Source organism: Canis lupus, chromosome 21, assembly GCF_048164855.1.
Source record: "Canis lupus baileyi chromosome 21, mCanLup2.hap1, whole genome shotgun sequence".
NCBI classification, from domain to species: domain Eukaryota; kingdom Metazoa; phylum Chordata; class Mammalia; order Carnivora; family Canidae; genus Canis; species Canis lupus.
The window spans coordinates 29708995-29725101 of record NC_132858.1 but is presented as its reverse complement, the minus strand read 5'-3'; the positions used below and the strand labels follow the sequence as shown (position 1 = coordinate 29725101).

Genomic DNA, 16107 nt, shown 5'->3' with positions numbered 1-16107 from the left:
GTTGTTGTTGTTGTTTTTTAGCCAAACCCCACATGCAACAGGGATAATAGGTTTGTATGAAATGTGCCGTATTAATGTTGCAAGGTGCTTTTGGCCGTCAGGGGGCTCCTGCATAAAAATGTGGACATAATGCCACTGAAGGGCACAAAGTGTCAACTTGGCAAGGGGAGAAAACCCATCTAATTACCAGTTTGGAGGCTTCTGATTATTCTGAAGCATTGGTGAGAAATTCTTAAGCCCCTATTTCTAGCTTTACTACACCTCAGCACAGAATGGTTGCTTTTAGCTGTTGGTTAAAAGCTTGTTCGTTATGCCTTTCCATTTTGGGGTTTGCACTAATTAGGATTTGCTTTTGACTATATGTCATTACAACCTTAAACAATGGTAGTTTAATCACATAGGGGTTTATAATAACCCCTTCTTATCAAAAATACCTTAATCAATTCAATAATTCCACTACTCAGCCATCAAAAAAAAAATCTTGCCATGTGCAATGATATGGATGGAACTAGAGGGTATTATGTTAAGCGAAATAAGTCAATCAGAGAAAGACAAGTATCATATGATGTCTTTCCTATGTGGAATTTAAGAAACAAAATGGGATCATGGCGGGGTGGGGGGAAGAGAGGAAAAAATAAGACGAAATCAGAGAGGGAGACAAACCTCTCTTTGTCTAAGATACTCTTTTTATAAAAAGATTTTATTTATTTATTTGAGAAAGAGACAGAGATAGTGAGAGAGAGCACAAGCAGGGAGAAGAGGGAGATGCAGACTCTATGCTGAACAGGGAGCCCAATGGGGGGGGCTCCATCCCAGGACCCCAGGGTCATTACCTGAGCTGAAGGCAGATGCTTAACCAACTGAGCCACCCAGGTGCCCCAAGAGTCTCTTAACGATAGGAAACACACTGAGGGTTGCTGGAGGTAGAGGGGGTGGGTGATGTGGTCACTGGTTGACGGGGGTGGGTGATGGGCATTGAGGAGGGCATGTAATGCCATGAGCACTGGGTGTTCTATAAGGCTGAAGAATCACTGACCTCTACCTCTGAAACTAGTAATACATTACGTGTTAGTTAATTGAATTCAAATAAAGTAAAATTTAAAAAATTCAGTAATTCCATGAAGTTGTCAAGGATACAGACCGTTTTTTTTCTCTTTACTCTGCTTTGTCCGTGGTGTGGTTTTGATTCTCAAGGTTACAAGATCGCTCTTTGACTTCTATGCATCACATTGACATTCCAGACAAGAAAGAGGGGATAGGGAAAAAGGAACACAAAAAGCAAAAGCAACAGAAACAATTCAAATGACTCTGTCTTCCTTTTAAAAATGTAGTATCCCAGGGGCCAGGAGAGTGGCACAGGTCACCTCAATAGGTCATGGCCGTTGCTACTCCATCCTAAATAGGGTTCTCTAGTTAAGGAAGAACGGGAAGCAAAGAGTGTGTGGGTAACAATTGGCGTTTGCCATAGTCTACCCTTAGTTAAACGACATCCACACAGACCCCCTTCCTTTCAGATATCAATCAACACCCCTGAAGTCTCATTTAATTATAACATTCAACTCACGGACCCAAAGTATTTGCCAGGTCTTTGAGTTCCCACAATGAATAAATTCAATGACAATTTTTGTTTGGCTCCTACGCATGCCTGTATGCCATTGTGGGAAAGGAAGAGGATGGCAAGAATAAAACTACAACTCAGAAAAGAGAATTGGAGACACATCATTCTAGAGCAGTCATCAGATCCTCTGGGTGGTAAGAGTGATGCCTTCTGGCCCTGGTGCACGTAGTGGTTCTAAGTGCCTTGGCGGCCAGTTGGCAACCCTTGGCATTATCCAAGGGATTATAGTCCTTGTCTTTTATTTACCTCCCAAGCCAGATTTGAGGAGGGTGCTGGGAAGGACGTCATGTGTGCTTCCACAGTCCATTTCTTGTTGAAGCCAAGGACCCGGGAATCATTTAGCCATGGACCACTGGTGTCCAAGAATGGAGGTTTGTTTTGTTTTTGTTTTTAATTTTCGTTTTTGTTTTTGTTTTTTTGTTTTGTTTTGTTTTTTGCATGATTTCCCTCTAAATTCCTAGCTGGCATCCAGCTGATTCATTACCTGTGAGAGTAACAAGAGCACACACCTTGTTTAGGTGTTTTTAAGCCTGAGATTATTTTCCCTTTGCCTGTTGCTCTTTGTGTCCTGGCTGCCATCCTTCCTCTTAGCTTAATGGCTTCCATCTGAGGCAATTCCTAACAGTAGGCTTTCGTAGCAGGACAACCTCTGAATCTCACTGCCAGCAGGTTAGCCTTCTCTCCCTTGCAGAGAACTAAGGAAAGGTGCCTGCAGAAGGCCTGCAGCTTGGTGGCTGCCCCCCCCCCCGTTTTTAAAATCAATTTTGGGGTTATTGAAGAGCCTGGATATTTCAACTGCAAGATTTTGTGGAGTCCCCACCTAATTTAAATTAAGATCAGCTGCCAGAGAGTCTTTTCCTGAACAAGTTGGTATTTCCTTTCTTCTTTCTCTGTGGTTTTATGACCTTGAGACTCATTGTATCTGTCTTTCAGAATGTTGCGGAATGTGACACACATTCATTTTGTTGGCCGCATCTTGGGTGTTGATGGCCTGTTCCCCCCTCCCACATTCTCAGATGCCAGCTCAACCCCAGCAACTTCCAGGACCAACCAGCCACATGCCAAGAGTCTCTGGCTCCTCCTAACACTCGTGTATTGACTTGAAATGCGGGACATGATTTCTTGGGTGGCAGCTGACAGGGTCATATGATATATCCTGGAAATATGGGGGAATTAGCTTTACAAGGGATGAGTTTTGTCCACTGAGAAACAGGAGGCAGCGGAGATACAGGCACACACGTTCCTTCTCCTTCCCTTTCCAGTGGACTGGGGTAGTGCCCATTGCTGAGACATATAGCAGCCTGGATACCAGCTGTAGGTCTGTGGCTTCGCACACAGCAGTCGTCACCATGGTGATCGAGCACCTTGTCCTGCTTCCTGAGCTTCCCTCTTGCTTCTCCTTTCCTTCATTCGGCACTGGGATTCTCTCTCTCAAATAAAGCAGCAGCACCTCCTCCCTGTCCAGCTCTCCACATTCGAGGAAAACTGAACCAATATCCCACATTCTGACTTTTTCGTAGCATTTCCCATAGAACTTATGACTTGGATGACAACTGGTATGCATCCTGAGGTGTAGCCGTCAGACGTCTAAACCACTGGTTTGCCATTGCATGGAAACGGATCATCAGCTTGCTTATTCAGTGAAATCTGGGTCCTTACTTCCCAAAGATGTGTTAAGCGTCTCCTTGGCTGGGAAAAGGTGCTGTCAAACTACTAAACCACAAAGGCTTTTCTTTTCTCCCACAGTTTTTGTCTTATGCAACGGCAGTTTTAAATGCAAGTAGAAGAGCATTTAATTTGTTACCTAGAATTACTGAAATTGCACATTTCTATTTCATTGCCTGTTCACGTACACATATATTTTCTTCTTACCACAGCATTGGAAATGCAGAGCAGTAGTAACTCAGCTGTTTTACTTGCACTTCTCAGTACATCCAAATTATACCAATGCTCTGTTCCTTCTCCTCACTGATAATGATGGAAGGACTAAAAGGAAAAGGAGCTATGGCTTGCCCTATATTTCCTTTTCATTCTATATATTAGTCGGCTTGGGATGCCATAACAAAATACCATAGATTGGTGGCTTGGCAGACATTTATTTGCTCCCATTTGGAGGCTGGGAAATCTGAAATGGTTGGGTTTTGGGCGAAGGCTCTTTCTTTGGCTTTTAGATGGTTGCCTTCCCGCTGTATCCTCACATGGCAGAGAGAGAGAGGTCTCTCTCTTTCTCTCTCTCTTTTTTATAAAGCCACAGTTCTATCAGATTAGGGCTCTACCTTTATGTCCTCATTTAACTGTAATTACCTCCTAAAAACCCTAATTCTGTATACAGTCACATTGAAGGTTAGGGCTTCAGCATATAAATTGGATGAGTGGTGTTGGCTCAGTTTAATCCATAACATTCTATGTCATCACTTTGAGAATAACTGATTAGCTGTTAGAGAGAAGTAACATGTGTGAGGAAGATATGAGAAGGTTCCTTGGTCATTCATTTTTCTCAGAATGCAAATGCCACGTTTCTGTGTTTAAATTCTGATTTAAATATAAAGAGCAGCCTTTGGGCTGTGAGTGCCTCCCTCTCAACCTGCTTGTGCAGTCTTAGCTGTAACACCTTTATCTGCAGCATCTTGTATGTCTCCTTGAACTTCCATGCATTGTGGCTCTGTGGAGTCCTCTGCTCCTGGGGCGTTGTGAGCATTCTATGCAAATAGGTGGCAAAAAACAACAGATCCACGTACTGTGTATCTCCTCTGCTTATATGTGTGCTCCATTGTCCCATCAGACTTCACTTACAAAATGTAAGTTCAAATATCAGTTTATTAAAAATGTCAAGATAAGGATAGTAGAATGTTATGCCAAGTATTGGGCCCTGCTGAGCCCCCCTTGAAGCCAGTCCTTCTCAGCCACATTTAACAAAGCATAATTTTAGGTTCTGTTACTTCCTATATCATTGTTTTTTTGGTACCTAGTGTATTTGCCTGCATATAACAAAAAAACACTAATTAAAGGTTGCTTTCTCATGGAGGAGTTTATTTCTTATATATAACAAGAGGTTTTAGGTGGGAAGTTCAGTCTGGTGTAATGGCTCTACAAAATCATCATGGAATCAGGATATCATTTTGTACCATCATTTCTAGACTGTGGTTTTCACCCTCCTGGTGGCAAGGTGGTTCCTGTTCTTCCTTCTTCCAGGTATCAAAACTGCATGCTAGGCAGGGAGAATGAGGAAAGTTAAAAAGATAAAAAAGAAAAAAGTAAAATGCCAAAGACACCAGCCATCTCATCTATCTACTAAAAGTATTTTATTATTTTTATTTTTAGAAACTCTAACTAGCAATTTCATCTTATCTTCTCATTGGCCGTAATTGTACTTACTTGGCCATACTTTGGTATAAAGAAAGCTGGGAGAGTTAGTATTTTTAACAGAGCTCTCCAAACAAAATCAGTATTTTATTGCTAAAGAAAAAGGGCAGAATTGTTAATGGACTGGACACAGGTACTATCTATCAAACCATCCCAAAATTTAGTAGCATACTATAATAACCGTTTTATAATGCTTATGGGATCTTTGGGTCAGGAATTCACAGATATAATGGATCTGGCTTGCTTTGGTTCCACAGTACTTGGGGCCTTAACTGGGAAGACTCACATATCTGGGGGTTACTAAATACCTGGAGGCCGGAACTCTTAGGACTTCCTGCTTGGGGTGTACATTGGTTAAGGTGTGCAAAAAAGACAAAACCAATATGGAAGGTAGGTCAGTAGGTAGGTAGATAGAAAGATATTTTATCTTTGTATCTATTTTTTTTAAGAAAAGATTTTATTTATTCATTTGAGAGAGAGAGAGTACACAAGCAGGAGGAAGGGGCAGAGGAAGAGGGAGAAGCAGACCCCCCACTGAGCAGGTTGCCTGACTACATAGGGCTTGATCCCAGGACCCTGATATCACTACCTGAGCTGAAGGCCGATGCTCAACCAAATGAGCCACCCAGGTACCCCTGTCTGTCTATCTACTGAATGAAATTAGATTGGCTCATGTGATTATGGAAACTGTGAAGTCCCATAATCTGTCATCTGCAAGATGGAGACCCAGGAAAGCCAGTGGTGCAGTTTGAAGGTCTGAGAGCTGGGACCCCGTGGTATAGATCCTGGTCTGAGTATCTGAAAGCTTGAAAACCAGGAATGCTAAAGGTAGGAGGTGATCGGTGTCTCAGCTCAAACAGGCAGAGAGTGATTTCAACCATCCTCTACCTTTCTGTTCTGTTCAGTTTTTCAGTGGGTTGGATGACAGCCACCCACCCACATTGGGGAGGACCACTTGCTTTACTCAGTACACAAGTTCAAATGCTAATTTATTCTGGAAATACCCAGAAATAATGTTTAATTGGATATCTGGGCACCTTGTGACCTAGTCAGGTTGACAAACAAAAGTAACCATTACAGGATGGGATGACTCAAGGTTGGCCTCATTTGGGACTATAAACTCGATAGAAAGCCAGTCTGTGTGTCCCGGGCCTTCCTCACTAAAAAGGCTAGATTTTGAGAGAAAATGCCCTAAGAGACGTGGGCAAAGGCTGTATGGCCTTTTCTGACTTAGCCTATAGGTTCATATATGTTATCAGTTATAAGTGAGTCATTAAGGTTAGGCCAGATTCAAGGGCAGAGGAACCCCACCTCTTGATGAGGGGCTTCAAAGGAGCATGTGGATGGAGTGGGCCATGTTGTAGCCATGTGCCACGGTTGGCTGTAGGGCTCAAGGATCAATGACGTGTCTATACAGATATATTATTTCTTTCACTTTCATGTAATGCTGATCTCTGAAGGGAAATACAGAGCAAGGATGGACATGTGGGTTTTTCCAGGATTTTTCACTTGTCAGAAAAAATAAATGCTTAATGTCTAACTTCATACTAGACCCTTTTTGTTGTTTGTTTTCTTAAGCCTTTATAAAGAATTTATATCCAATATATCCATTGTTTTGGTATATACAGATTGATGGGGTTTAACACTTGAGTAGATTCTTGTTACTGCTGCCATAAAACGGGATATAAAACAGTTCCAACGTCCCAAAGAATGTTCCTGTGTTCCCTCCTTGTCCTTAGCCCCTCTCTCACTTCTAACCCCTCAAAACCTCTTGTCTCCAGATAAAAATTGCTTTGCTTAGTGATCTTCAAAATACGCCATACATATTGTAGGAGGCACACAAGATGACCCAAACTTGGTGGGGTAGGGGTGGGCGAGAAAGAAAATAGTTTCTGTTTACATTTCGATTTTTATGTTTTAAAATGCACATAATACATTAGCACTGAGGTTATACACATTTAACTTATAAATAATGAAACATAATGGGATTGTTTAAAAATTGATTACTAATAAAGATAAGTGACCAAGAAGTTTTTAGACTACTGATTCAGATTATCACCAAAAGCAGTTTCCTCTGGGGTGAAAGTGGTGTGGTTGTTTACACATGGACTTTTTTCTTAACCAAATGTAATAGTGAATGAAGGACAAGAAGGCTGCTCAGAGAAATGTATAGCTCTCTGAGCTGGGTCTCAGATTTCCCAAATGAGATGGTAAAATGTCTAATTATTCAGTTTTTGACTTTCTTGTCACTCATTTAAATGTATGCCTGGCATATTTTAAGATTTAAGGGCATAGGAGAGAATAAGACAGTCAACGTCTTGGCTCTTCTGACGTGTGCTTTCTAGAGCAAGAAATAAAGAGTAAATAAACACGCCAGATTTCAGGTTGTACTACAAAGCTGTGGTCATCAAGAAAAAAAAAAGAGTAAATAAACACACAATTAACAAAATTTCAGGTGGTGCCGAGACAAAAGAGGAAGAGACAAAAGAGGGCAATGGGTGGAGGGGTACGACAGAAGGTTAGACATCCGTGGGAGACCTTTCTCTAGAAGGACCTGTTTGAGCTGAAACCTAAAATAATAACAAGAAGTCCCTACCTGAATATTGGATAGATTTGGGAATTTGAAAGCAGATGGGAATAACACATGAATTTTTATTTTATTGATTGTTTTTTTAAAGTATATAAAGCCTAGAGTGGGAGCAAATCTTATAGAAAGTTCCATGCTCAGATATCCGGGGTAAATAGAAGACAATGAGCAGTGACACAGTGCGTCTACACAGAGAGAGGCTGAAACTTACAGTAGCTTTCCTATGGCCCCTGGGTATCATGGGAAAATATCTAACAATTTTTCACACCTTGAAGTAACTGGTGGATCTGGAGAGGCCTCAGCGTCCCTACACATACGAGGTGGTGACCTGGGTGGCTTGTTCACTGGGACCAGATGGGGACCCATGTCTCCGGGAATGCCAGCATGTCCTCTGTTCATTATTCTCCTCTGCAGACTGTGGCCCATGGATGTCCTGTTCATTCTACTGGACACTGAGGGTAAAATGGTAAACGAGTCAGTCCTCTTGCAGTCTTTCTGGCTCCCTCCTCACTGGTGAGGTTCACCGTTTCCTTGTATGTCAGTTTGGGGCCTACAAGAGGCAGATGCAGGAATAAAATTAAAAATGCAAAGGAATTTTTTGGTGGCCCACAAAAGATAAAGGAGGAGAGGGACTAACAGTAGGCAGAGTGAGTCCCGGACCATGATGTGGATCTGACACCTGCGCACGGTGAGGGGAAAAGAAGGGGGATTGTGGGTGAAGAGCCTCAGACTTCAGTGCAAGTCTGAGAAAGTCTCATCTATGAAGTGATTAATTGTTAGAGGAGTCCCATACTGGGCAGAAATTGCCAGGTTCTAGAACCCCGAGGAGATGTGGCCTTGGCCCAGATGCTGTGGTGGATTCCAAAGGCTTGCAGCTGGGACTGTCCGACAGCCAACTGCCCTCCCCACAGCAGGTTCTCACTCGAAGGGAGAACCAAGAGGTGCATCTCCGTGGCCGTGTGCCTGCTCCTGGGCAGGCATTCCTCTTGCCAGCTTCTGTGGGTATTTTTACATCCCCCGGGGCCCCTGCTTCTGCTCCAAATTAATGAGCATCTTAGAAAGGAACCATGAGGCAGTTTTGTTCCTATTGATACTTATCTCAAGAATGTCATTAATTACCAGAACATATTTCTTGGCCATTCAGTTTTATTAATTAGGATTTTTTTTCCAGACTGTATTTTGGAATCGAGGAGGGTAGGATTCTGACTATAAACTCAAATCAGCAATTGCAAATTGTGACTGATGTGAGTGGGTTGGAAACTTCTGTGGTGGGAGCTGAGGGCCCCAGAATGGCAAAGGGACCCAGACATAAGCGTTGTGGAGAACAGGGGAATGAAGGCATTGGGATCCCCTATAGTGTCGCAGCAGCGCTTACAGGACGTTCGCTTTATAGGAGGAGTAAAGCAACCAAATGAGACTTGCAAGCAACCAAATGGGAAGAGGGTTCGGGTTGGGTTATGTTAGAGTCTCCCCGCTGGTCTGAGCCCGTGGCAGGGTGCAGACCAGCAAGACCGTGGGTCAGGAATAATGGCTTTGCCCTCACCTCTCCCTCAAAACTGTCACCTGTCCTGGATACAGTAGAAGTGCCTTTCCTATAGGTCCATATAAACTCTCCCTGGGACACCTGGAGGGCTCAATGGTTGAGCGCCTGCCTTTAGCTCAGGGCGTGATCCTGGGGTCCTTGATCCTGGGGATCAAGTCCCACATCAGACTCCCTGCACGGAGCCTGCTTCTCCCTCTGCCTGGGTCTCTGCCTCTCTCTCTGTGTCTCTCATGAAGTGCCCAGTTACCCTGGTTTGACTTTTTTTTTTTTTGACTTGTCTTTTCTTTTAAACGAAATCAATGGCCAAGTTATTACGTATTCTTTTCTCTTTTTCCTGATGCCATTAGTGATTCTCTGAAGCAACACGTGCTTGACCCACTGGTGACCAGGAGTCTCCAGCCAGCTACCTGGCCTTGCTTGGGAAATACATGGATTTTTCAAACAGTGTGTGATGAGTCACCAGTGGCATTGGAAAGGGAAAGAGAAGGGTGGAAAATATATTGAATTTGAATGGCGGCAAAAGAAATACCACATTAGCTCAGGCATTCAACATATAGAAGTAGTTGTCTGACTCCTTGGTAATTAAACTTTAATGAGAGGTTCATCCGGCCCCAGGTAAACAGATGTAATGATCTTTTGTCCACGATAAAACCAGTATATGGGATTTCTCACTGAGACTTTCAAGTTTCAGGCTGTCATTAAGCCCTGAGTAGGAAAATTCGGTTTGCTTTTAATCCTTTGTCGTGGGTTGGAAGGGAGTGAGAGTGTGGTGGGAGAAAGGAATGTTCCTGTTTGCAGTGAAAAGGGAAGGGTCTGTGCTAGGCTGAGAAGCTTCTAGAAGGAAAATAAATCACAGAATTTGAAGCGGTAGCGATCTTAGCATCTATTGCAACCTGTCATGCAGCAGACGTGGAAACAGAGATGGAGAGGGGCTAAGACACAGAATGATGGCACGGAAAGAAGGCTGGAGTCTGAAGGGCCGAGTCAAGTACCAGCTGTGCCTGCATCGCTCTCTGTGGCTGAGCTTTGACGCCAGTCCCCTTCCCCCGTGACCTGACCTTCTTGGGCTTTTGGAGACAGTGTGGAACGCTTAGAGGCCAACTATGACTTCCAGAATCTTAGGCAAAATTCCTGGTACTTGTTGGCATTCCGAATGTAAACGATAGGTCAGACCTTCTTTGTGTATTGAGACATTTCTTTGCAGTTCCGTCTGTCTGATCCCCATAACGGCCCTCGTCTCCTAACACAGTTCTAACAAGACCTTGGCAAATTCAGTCTCTGTTCCTGTTCCGAAAGTGTTTCTCTTGATGTTCTCATTTGGTGATTCCTGAAGGTTCATATCCGTGGGTCAATTAACATTTGAAAGCTTCCATCTGGGTTCTTGGCTTTAAAAATCAGTCCTTGCCCCATATCTAGCACCCATACATAGGCCTACATAACAAAGGTAAGGATGGCAAAAAGAAAGAAAAAATAGGATTGGACCATCTAAAATTGTAAAGGTGGAGCTTGATATGAAAGAACGGAAATATATAGTAGTGATTAAAGTACCTTGGGGAGCAAAGAAAAAGGGACACTAGGCTACTACAGGGTGATCACAGACCTCTGCCCCCTAAGGTAGACAATGATTCTTGCTCACCCCAGTGACATTACAAATCCCAGAGTTTTAAGCCTTTCCCCACATACATAATCTCTTGCAGCTGACATTTCTTCATCCCTTAAATGGCAGTTGTAGTCATCCTGGCTCTTAAGGCTATTGGGAGGATCAAATTAAACAATGGCTCCATGAGACTTGAAAGTGATATTTTAAAGGATTTACTAGCTGGTTAGTAGGACTTGACTACAACTGGGGATTTCTGGCAGCTAATTCAAGTCCTGACGGGTCTTCTTTTCACCGCTCTGGGGAGAAAGTTGTGAATAAGGGTACACTGTAGAGAAGACAGTCAGTGTTTGGCAACAAAAGGAAGACAGCACTATAGTATCTTTTTTGGAAAAACACTTAAAAATTTTAGTATATAGCATTACTCAAGTCATAGTTAACTGTTTAAAAACCACATGAGTCTATTCTCTGAAGGAAAAGGACAGTAACCAAACTGAGCTGTTCCTTTTTTGTGGACGTGTTCATGGAGTCCAAGCACAGAGCTAATTTCCTTCTCTTTATTCGCAAGTGAAGGTAGGCAGGGGGCGACCATGGAGTAACTTAAAGCCTGGAGATAGGAAAGCATGAATTCTCATAAATAACTCAAAGATTTCCTGCCACCAAAGAGCAGGATCAACTTGCAAGAGAAAAACAAGGGCCTAGGAAATTGGTCTTTTTACTAATGCTTTTGTCCTAAGTAATATTTCTCCAACTATCATTCAGATAGCATCATATTTCACTTTTCTGCTTCAACCTCAAATTCTTTAGAGAGGACCCTAGAAATCCATTTGCCATTCTGTGGGATGGAATCCAGGACATGATCATCATCATTATTATTATCACTGAAGATGAAGAAATCTATCACTTTCACTATTTCCTGCTGCCTGCATAATAACTCAAGCTCTGTCTCTTGGTCATCCACTTTAAGGGGCGATATAATGACATTGCTGGGAATTACATATATCTACTCATTCCAAAGCCAACAGCTCTTGTTCAGCTTTAATAGATCAAATTCTATTAAAAAAAAAGTCATGAGAACAATTACTTTCTTTTAAGAACTAAAGAGTTTTATCTCTACAAAACTGAGTCTAAAAAGTTCACTGCTCAGTGAGTATCAGTTTGCTTCTGGGAAATGGCATGTGATTTCTCAGTGGTGTTCTGTCCTACCTTATAAAACTTTAGCAAAGTATTTCCAGTTATTCAACAATGACCCAAGGCGTGTCAACAATCAATTTGCTTCAACATCAGCTTTTTGGGGAAGACTATCAGAGCATAGATCAGAGGAACATCATGACCTTTAACTTGATCTCCAAAAGTTCATCCGGTCTATACTCGTTGAACACCTTGAGTATACAAAGTGCCAGGTCTAGTGCTGAGTGTACAAGATGAATGAGGCTTTGTCTTCGTACTTGAACACATTTAACAGATGAACAAATGTCAGTTCTCCTCTTCTCTTTGTGGAATGCACAGTTTCTGTGAATGATGTGAAATTCCCAGAAGTCTTGGATAAGGATTTGGCTGCTTTTTCAATGCCTTTCTGTATGTGGTTTTAAGCCAAACATTCAGATAAAATTATCTTTGATTGTGTCTGTGTGCCATCTGTGTGCCATCTGAATCCAGAGGCCTGCAATCCTATGTAGTGTTGTATGGTGAATGCTAGAAGAGATGTAGGTACAAGGACCGATGAAAGTGCAGAAGAGACTTTTGGGGAGATCCCTGGATGGCTCAGTGGTTGAGCGTCTGCCTTCGGCCCAGGGCTTGGTCCTGGAGTCCCGGGATCAAGTCCCACATCGGGCTCCCTGCATGGAGACTGCTTCTTCCTCTGCCTGTGTCTCTGCCTCTCTCTCTCTCTCTCTCTCTCTCTCTCTGTGTCACTCATGAGTAAAAAAATAAAATCTTAAAAAAAATAAGAGACTTTTGGAATAGAGGAAATAGTAGTTGAGCCTGGGGTCAAAAGGTGAGTTAGAATTTTCTGGATAAAAATGTGGATAAAGGTATCCAGGGAGATAACAGCCCATGTGAGGAAATGGAGGTGAGAGAGTATGACAGATCGGGACATTTTTATGGTACCTGTAACATAGGGTGGTGGTAGTTGCTGACACTAGGTGAGCAGGCTGGGCCAGTCTGGGAAAGGGATGCTATTTCTGTATTAGGTTTATCATCTTAGTCTGTTCGTATCTTCTTGGTTGATGGAGAAACTGAGGAAATACTATCTTGCTCCAACTCCCCCTCTGGTATTATGACTCAAGATAAGCCTGTGGTTCGGTGTATTTGATTCCAGATGGCCTCAGCTTCCCCACTCTCTGCTCTTCCCCCCTGCTACAGAAACTCCTTCTTCCATGCAAATCACGGGCCATTCAGAGTTGTTTTCATTTGCTCACCTGTGCTGCTTTTGTCGGGAATCACATTACCACTTAAAAAATTATCCAATGAACTGAAATGTCAAAGCAGGAAAAAGTTAATAAGTTTACCAAGTTCTTCTCTCACAACTCTTTCTAATTAATGATGAAATGTTGAAGAAAGAGCTGTTAAAATGTTGACTAAAAAGAAGTTTGCGGAAGCTGGTTGAAAGCAATACTGATGAGCAAGGTGGAGGAGTTCTCCAAAGGGATGCGCTATTTCCCCGCCAAACTTGGTAAAGCCCAACCCCCTGGTGCTGGCCCAGATGCTAGGAAGTTGTTGTGTCTCTGCCATGACTACAGTGTTTGCGGTTTTATGTGTGTTTGGCTATTTTATTCATGTTTGTTTAGTCTTTCCCCAAACGTCAGTCCTGGGAAGTGGTTGATTAGCACATTTATTGTGTTTGTATCTCTCACTTAAATTAAGCACATTTAAGCCACGTATATAATACGAGTTCACTCAGATTGGCTTATCATACTTATGTGACACCTTTGTTGCTCGGTAATCATGGAAAAGATGAAAGCCTAACTTCCAGTTCTATTTGGTCTGTCTTCTGGCTGAAGACAGAAGGGCCTGAGATAGCCATCTGTGAGCCTTGCATACCACACTCCTTGGCTGAGTTTCCATACTGACATATAATGTGTAATAGTTGGTATGTGCTAGATAATCATATCCTATAGCTCATTTAATCAAATTATGTATTGTATGGCATAATACTATTATATAAATAATATGAGTCTTTTCCTTTGCTCATCTTGTCAGTGCTATTGCTGATCAACATGAGTTGACAGTATGTGGGGTTATGGACATCCTTGGGCATGTCCAGTTTTGGTCTTGATTTCATGACTGCTTAAAAATAGAAGACTTGCTACCCCTTCTTATGCCATGCCCCATTTTACAAAATCTGAGAGTGGTTAGGTGTTGTGGTTCAAAGTCCCCACAACCTGGCTGTGAAATTCTGTTTTGCTACTCACTTAATAATAAATCCTGAGCAAATTACTTGTACAAATCTTATTTTGCTTCTCCAGAAAATGAGGAATAATAACCAATTAAGGGTGGATTATCTAACCTCTGTTTGATTTATATAATCATAATTCCTCTTACAGGATTGTTGAGAAATTTAATTGATACAGTTTTTATAGTGTACTTTTACATGGTTGGCTTTTGATGAGGAGCTGCTTTCAATTTACATATGGCTAGATTCTTGCTAGCCGCCCCCTGCCCCCCAATAGTGGTACATGGGGACTGGTCAATAAATACTAGCTATTATTATTATTTTAATTATGATGTTTAGCGTGTAGCTGTTATCTCATTTGCACCTTGGGGTTAGATCATGTGTTATAAAACATTACAAAACAAAGGGGGATTGAAGATAGGGCATGTAAACCCGTGGGTGTGGTTAATCCCTGGATGTGGTAATTACTCTTATGATTTGATTTAATACTCTCTAAATTGGTAAACACATTATTTCTAAATCTACTCGTTTAATTCCTGTAGTAGCTATATTATCTTATTGTTGGCTTGTGTTTGGAAAGTGAACCCTTGTCTGCCTCCTAGATACTTTGTAAGAAGTGAACCTGTGATCCAGGTAGATGCTAACAGGTTCATGATGTGGCCTGGTTATGAATTCAGCCCTGAATTTTAAGGAAAGCTAGATGTTCAAGAATTTTCCAGGTTTTTTCAGGGAACGGTATGACTTTCTATGAATGATGCTAAATCCCCTGAAGTCTAATGTTGGGATCTGGCTGCTTCCGCAGTGTTTTTTTTTTTTCTCCTTATGCTTCCTAAAAGAGCACTAAGCCAGAATTATCCTTGATGGTGTTTATCTGCATGAATGTAGGAGGGAGGGAAGGAAGACAGGAGAAAAGAAGGGGGGGGGCCTAGGTTGTTTGAATATAGTTGTTGAAGTCAGAAAGACCTACAGAGAGTAGTCAAACTCAACAAGTTCACAACCTTTGGTTCTGATCCATGTGGTGGTAAGCTGTCACTAAAAAACACTGGGATGTATATATTTTATATATATATGGCAAGGCTTTGGCTGGAAAACTAAAGACCTTGGGTGGATTCAGCATTCTTAGTCCTAGCTAGGTCACAGCTTTGGAAGAGAAGAAAGGCTATAGGATATGTTCCCCTTGTGTCTTTGTACATCTGGGCTGCTGTAACAAAACACCCCAGCCTGGGTGGCTTATAAACAACAGAAATGTATTTTTCACAGAGGCTGAAAGTCTACGATCAATCTTGTCTCCTCCCATGGTGGAAAGTACATAGGGGAAACAAGTTTTCTAGTGGCTTTTATAAGGACATTAATCCCATTCATGAGGGTTCCACCTTCCTGACTTTATCTAATCCTTATTACCTCATAGAGGTCCTGCCTCTAAATACTATCACATTGAGGGGTAGGGTTTCAACATTTGAATTTTGTAGGGACACAAACATTGAGCTCATAACTCCTGGTAACATAGATTATATTGAAGAACAAGATTTGTTTTTCTAGATTGGAGTTTATAATGTCATAATGATGATCCCTTGGGGAAAAGCAGTCACCTTATAGACCCAAAAGAATATATTCATTAGAATATTAGAACTTATTATTGAGTATTTGATGGCTTAAGGAAAGGAGGAAGGCATATACTCAGTAACGTGATACTAATAATGTCTTATATGAAAATATCATTTCCAAAGTGTTTTTATGTGATCTCATGAGATTTTTAACAAAGATACTCTGAATATTTCAGAAATATGAAGGTCTTTCTAGATGAAGAATATGAATTCCACAGAAGTTAAGCAGTTTGTTTGAGGTCACATAGACATTAAACAGCATATCTGAGACTAGAATCTAGATTTCTTGAGAACAGTTCTATATTCCCATTATTATGGAACATATTAGTATTTTTTAATAATTTTTTCCTCAAGTTTGAGCCTTGCTTGTGATTTCAGAAGTGTTCTTTTAGGCCATAAGG

The 16107-nt window shown here is 41.8% G+C and overlaps 1 long non-coding RNA gene across 1 annotated transcript; it reads right to left on the bottom strand.

Moving 5' to 3' along the window:
- Nucleotides 1-4635: 4635 nt before the first annotated feature.
- On the bottom strand, nt 4636-10207 carry LOC140613497 (uncharacterized). The gene is made up of 3 exons (XR_012014501.1): nt 10005-10207; nt 7837-8020; nt 4636-4826 (listed from the first exon to the last, which is right to left on the bottom strand). It is a non-coding gene; the product is annotated as an uncharacterized lncRNA (long non-coding RNA).
- Between the last annotated feature and the right edge of the window lie 5900 nt (nt 10208-16107).